This window comes from Hyperoodon ampullatus (genome assembly GCF_949752795.1).
Source record: "Hyperoodon ampullatus genome assembly, chromosome: 15".
Taxonomy (NCBI): domain Eukaryota; kingdom Metazoa; phylum Chordata; class Mammalia; order Artiodactyla; family Ziphiidae; genus Hyperoodon; species Hyperoodon ampullatus.
In genome coordinates this window covers 8,843,971-8,850,299 of record NC_136928.1, presented here as the reverse complement: position 1 = coordinate 8,850,299, position 6,329 = coordinate 8,843,971, and positions in this window count along the sequence as shown.

Sequence of the window (6,329 nt, the reverse complement as noted above, 5' to 3'; positions counted from 1 at the left end):
TGCTCAGGGCGACCCAGGTGACATGATGGCCGAGGAGGAAGACACATCCGGTCTCTCTGGTTGGCACCTCCAACCCAAGGTTCCTCCAGGGCAAACATATCCTTCTTTTGTCTAACTGAGGCTTTGTGACAGGGACACAATCCAGATGAGGGGCAGGTGACCCTAACAGATCCTTTTGAGGGTCCACCCCTGATTCCAGGCTGCTCCAGGCCTGGCTCAGTCCCCAGTTGTGTCCCCTAAACACCCATCCCAAGACAACCCCTCCCTCCTCACACCTCAGGTCCTAACTAGGAAGCTCAGCGCCCTCTTGATTCTTTCTCCCACTTGCCATCTTCCCTTTCCCATCTCCTTTCATCTTCCCTCCCCCACCTTCCCTCTCCACCCCTCCCAGCGTCTTGAAAAGCCACTCTCTCATCTCACTTCTCTCCCTTCCTGCAGTCAGTGCCGCCTCTGCTCTGAGCAGCTCAAACATATCTGAGCAGGATATTCAGTTCTGTTTTTTCTGATTTCATTTTTGCAAATGAAAGGTGAAAGTTCAACTCATGACACCAGTGCATTTTAAAAGCTTTTATTACGGAAACTTTCAAACATTTACAAAATGGTTATGATATAATAAACTCCCATGTACCCATCACCCAGCTTTGATAATTATCAACATTTTGCTATCATTGTATGATCTGTACCTCCATCCATTCCCCCCAGTGTTTTTGTTGTGATAGTTATTTTGTCGAGGTAAAATGTACATATGCTGAAATTCATGTCTTAACTGTGCCTGTTTGACAAATGGATGAAGGTATGTAACCACACCCTCTTGAGGATATAGAACATTTCCTTCATCCCAGGAAGCTCCATCTTATCCCCCCAATAGGTAACCTGTATTTTTATTCATCTTAGATTAGTTTTTGTCTGTTTTAGAAATTTATGTGAAGGTAATGAGACAGTATGTAGTCTTTTATGTTTGGCTTCTTCCACTCAGCATGATTTCTGTGATGTTCATCCAAGTCAGTGCTTGCGTCGGTAGTTCATTTCTTTTTATTGCTGAATTCTATTCCGTTGTATGGACATAGCACAATGTGTTTACCGATTCTCTGGTTGTTGGCCCTTTTGAGTTGTTTCCAGCTTTTGGCTGTGGTAGATTAAGGTGCTATGATCTTTTATGTGCAAGTTTTTTTTGAACATAAACTGTTTTTTCTTAGATAGTAGGAGTGGGATTGCTGGATGAAAATTTCTCCCCAGCAAAATACGAGAGTCTGCTGTTCTGCATCTTCATCAACATTTGGTGTTTTTTATCTTTTAAATTTTAGCCATTCTAGTAAGGGGTGTGAGGGGTATTACTTAACATTTCCCTGGAGAAAAATGATGTTGAACATTTTTCAATGTGTTTATGTTTTTGGTATTTCTTCCCTTGTGAAGTGTCTTTTCAATTCTTCTGTCTATTTTCTATTTCTTTGTTTTTTTTGTTTCTGAGTTCTGACAATTCTTTATATATTCTAGATACAAGACCTTTCTCAGATAGATAGTTTATGAATATCTTCTCACACTCTCTGACTTGATCACTCATTTTCTTATCGGTGTCTTGATGAACTAAAGTTTTTAATTTTGATAATGAGCAACATACCTGTTTTTCTATTCTGTTTACTGCGTTCTGATCCTAAGACATGTTTGTCTACCTCAAATTCATGATGATATTCTGTTTTCCTCTAAAAGCTTTATTATGTTAGGTTATACATTTAGTTCATATATCAACCTCAAATCAATTTTTCTTCATGGTGTGGGGGAGGTAGAGTCAAGACTGAATTTTTTCCTTATGGATATTCAAGTGGGTCTATCAATATTGTTGAAAAATCCTTTTTTTCTTTTTTTCCTATTAACTTACTTTCATGCCTATGTAGAAGCTCAATTGGCCATAAACGTATAGGTCTATTTCTGGATTTACTACTAGGCCTTTTGTAACACCGTATAAATTTTAGAATAAACTTGTTCATTTCTATAGAATGATGATTGAGATTAAGTTTTATAGCGTATTTTGAAAATGGTTGCCGGTTAACAGTATTGAGTCTTTCATATTCCAAGTTTTTTCTTGCAAAAATGTATAAACATAAATTGAGTTTTGTACATTGATCCTCTACCCTAAGACCCTGCCAAAGGAATTTATTAGACCTAGTGTTTTTTAAAAATAGATTTCTTATTTTTTAATATAAAATTTATGTTAACTATGAATAGAGTTTTACTTCTGTTCCAGTCTTCATGCCATTTTTCTCTTTTCCTTACTCTGTTGTACTTACTCAGGTACAGTGTTGAATAGGTGTGAGAACAGATACCTTTGCCTAGTTTTCAGTCTTGAGGATATTTTTTTGTGTTTTACCATTAAATATGATGCTGGCTTGAGGATGTTCATAGATATCCTTCCTTTATCACATAGGGGAAAATTTCCCTTTATTCTAAGTTAGCCGAATGTTTTTGTTGTTTGCTTTTTAATTGTGAATGGGTGATGACTTTTGTCCATTGATTCTTCTGAATCTATTGAAATGTCTATATGATTTTTCCCCCTTTATTTGGTCAATTTAAATGTTTGATTTTTAAACGTTAACTTGTATTTCTGTTCACAAATGCCTCTTGGTTGTGATCTTACCCTTGCCACATGTTGCTGGAATATTTTGCTGATATTTTGTTAAGGATATTTGTCAAAACTTTATTTCCTTGTAATGTCTTTGCCAGGTTTGGTATCAGGATAATATCGGCTTTATACAGTAGTTGGGAAGTTTTCCTTCTTCCTCAATTTTCTGAAAGAGTTGGTGTAAGATTGCTATTGTTTCTTCCTTAGACTTAACAGGTTTCTTCTTGAACTCTTCACACCCTCTTCAGGAGGCTGTGGTGAGGGATAGGCTCTTTCTGAGAGGAAGAGCAGGGTGCTATCAGCCCAGGAGTAAGAATCAGTCACCCCTTTTCTGGAACCCTACCGAAGCCTCACAGAAATCCTCACCAGGAAACCGTTCCCTTCAGTTCCCTCCCCAACCCTTCCCCCATGTCAGGCCGAGATGCGGCTTCCCCCTGCCCACTCGACACGCCCTGCTGTAGTTCTGCATCTCCCCACTGCTCCAGGTCTGGCTGTTGCCAACTCTGAAAACTGCTCTATTTCATCTACACAGACCCAGCACATCCCAGCTCTTCAGGAAAGGCCTGGTCTTCACAGTTGCTCACATTAGCAGTCCTTAAATAATGTTCTAAACAACCAGAATGACAACTGTCCCCCTGGGAGGAATTCTGGGCTGTGGTCCTGCATGGAGGAGCGCAAGCACTGCCCAAGTCAAAACCTGACATGGAGGGAGTGAGGGGAATCAATGCCCTGACCTCACACCCCTCCTGTTCTCTGTTCTCCTGCCGGCAGGAGGACTGGCTGAATCCAGCTGGAAGACAGAGGGTGGGGAGCTCAGATGACACTGTGCAGAGCACAGCCTCCTGGGGGCACAGATCAGGGCAAATCAGGGTGGAAGAGGGTGGAGAAGGGATCCAGAGGGTCACATGGAGGGACAGTCAAAATTCCATCCATCCCGACTCTCACACTTGAGCAATATCTGGCCAAGACAGCACAGGTCTCTTTTGGGGGGAAGTTGGGGAGAAACTAGCTATCAGGTACATGGTAGGTCAGCACGGGCACATTTGGAGCAATACCTGATGCCCCCAGGGACATCCTTAGTGGAATTTTGTGTTGTACCCTATACCAAGTGGTATTCCCCAGGAAGGAAATTGTTAATTGTTGCTGTGTTCTCTGAGGTGTTGACAGATAAAAGGGCCATTCTAGGTGAGTATAGCATCATATTAGTGTCTCGTGGGATGGTGAAGACAGCTTGAGGATGTTAAGGGGGTGAGGGTTGCAACTATAGATGAGCACCCTGGGGCTCAGGAGGTGAAGGGTCTGGGACCTGGGAGGGGAGAGCTCAGGAGGTTGGGCTGACACTGTATCTTCGGAGAGTCCAGAACGCATGTGCCGTAGTTTCAGAATCTTGGTGGCAACTGTGCAGTTGTGAGTTCCTTGGTCCTAGGCTGCTCTCTGGAAGGCTTTTCAAAGTGGTTCTCCGGAAGTGACCCAGCAGGAGTATTTTGCCCAGGGCACAGTGGGTAGGATGGGACTCGTACCTGAGGCTGATAGGCTGGTAGCACTGGCCAAGGAAACAATTCTCTTTGTGTGGTTTCTAGACAGGTTACCTCTGTCCCTTGTGTCCTGAATGACACAGAGAAGCTGTGACAAAGAAGATCTGAAAAAGATTGACCTAGCTTCATTTTTAGGTGGGAAAGCTAAGATTCTTGGAGGTAAAGGCTGAAATCACAGCCAAGTTGGGGGCAAAACTGAAATTTGAACCCAGGTCGCCTGTGCTGGCTTCCAGACCTGTGTTTCACTTGAGGGTTGTAAGGAGGGCATGGGAGCTCGTCATCACCAAGCAGTTTAGAGGTGATGGGAGGTGCTTGGAATAGATAGCTTTTTCAGAGATATTGAAGAAAACAGTTATTCAAACAATTACCACTGTGACCCACTGTCCCCCCTGAATTTTACAAACAAGAGGGATAGGTTTGCCCTGGCAAGGGTCATGGTCGGAGTAGGATCTATGGCCATGAGACAGAGGAAAGTTGGAGGGCCAGGCACCAGTTAGAACCTTGTTTTTGGCTTCTGTGGCACAGAGCTTGACTCTTCTCACTCATACACTGACTACAGACAGTTGAGATGGATGGTTCAAGGTGGTCTCTGCAGTCTAAGGAAAGGCCACTGGAAAAGGAACTGTGGTTCCTTATCATTTTCTTTATCAGGAATTCCATCAAAGCTCTATCAGACTGGGCATCTGTTATCAGCTCTATCAGATCTGGAATTGCTCAAGATCAAAAGCCTGGTTAGATATGCTGTCATTCCAGAGAAATGTGATCTGACAGTGTGGATGTCAGCATTCATGGCTTTTACTCCAATAAATGCGTTCTATCTTTGAATAACTTTTTAACTCATTAGGATTCTGATCTGGAAAGGAAAACATGTCAGCTGCTGAGTTAACGATGATTCACTATGCGAGAACTTTAATTTTGACACCGGCGTGGGTAGGGAGGCCTCTGCTGTGTGATCTGGTTGGTCTTTGGTGAGTCCCAGCAGCTGGAGAAAGAATAAGCAGTAATCCAGAGAAGAGTGTGTCACTTCAGCAAGGCACCTGCAGGTGACAGGTTTCCAGGGATGGGGTGAAGAGGAGGAGATGCTGAGCCCAGAAAAGTCCCCTGGGAAACAAGAGTCATCCTCGAACATCATCCCAGACTGGACAGCACAGTATATGATGCTGTTGGCCAAGTAAGAACCTTTCTGCTCTTCTGTTCCAATCCCAGAAGGGTTATAACAGCAGCTGGCAAGTGAGGAAAATGGGGATGGTGAAGCCAACTCCGCCTCCTCCGTGACAGCTGACTTCCTGCCTGGAGCAGGCCCTGGGCCTGGTGGGGGAGGGGGTGGGGATGGTGAAGGTCAGAGTGGTCAACAGCCTTACCTCTGAGTGGAAATGATTGATTATTACTTGGAATTACTCAATTCTGAAGCAATTTCGTGATTTAAAGTAGTATTAGGGTTCTGAATCTTTTAATTGGGAACAAAAAAGTCATTGGGGCAGGATAAAAAAAAAATAACCCCCTGTTAGTTCTCTGCCATAACCAACTACCACAAACTGGGTAATAAAACAACAGGAGTTTATTCTTTGACATTTCTGGAGGCCAGAGTCTGAAATCAAGAGGTAGGCATATCTGCTCTCCCTCCGGAGGCTCTGGGGGAAGATCGCCAGCTTCTGGCACTGTTGGAATTCCTTAGAGTTCCTAGGCTTGTAGCTGCATCACTCTGATCTCTGCCTCTGTCTTCACATCTTCTCCTCTTCTGTCTCGTGTCCCCTGGGTCTCTTATAAACATACTTATCATTGGACTTAGGCTCCCGGATAATCCAGGTTGATCTCTTCATCTCAAGAGTCTTACTTACGTCTGCAAGACCCTTTTTTTCTAAATAGCATTCACATATTCCTGGAACTAGGCTGCTGAGCTCTTTGTGTTTTTTTTGGGGGGGGGTACCATTCAGTCCATGACACTTCCTAAAGTCGTCTTGTGAGTGCGTCCTGGGAGTCATGCTTATTCAATCCAATGGGACTTGGGAATAGATAGGGGAGCAGGGCCTGATGTTGTTCCCGAACCAAACTTGGGTCCCCTCCCCTGCATACAGTAAAGCCAATCAACTGACACTGGGTTGTGGTGAGGGAAAGTGCAGCCTTTATTGCAGGCACCAAGCAAGGAGTCCAGGTAGCTAGTGTTCAAAAGACCCAAA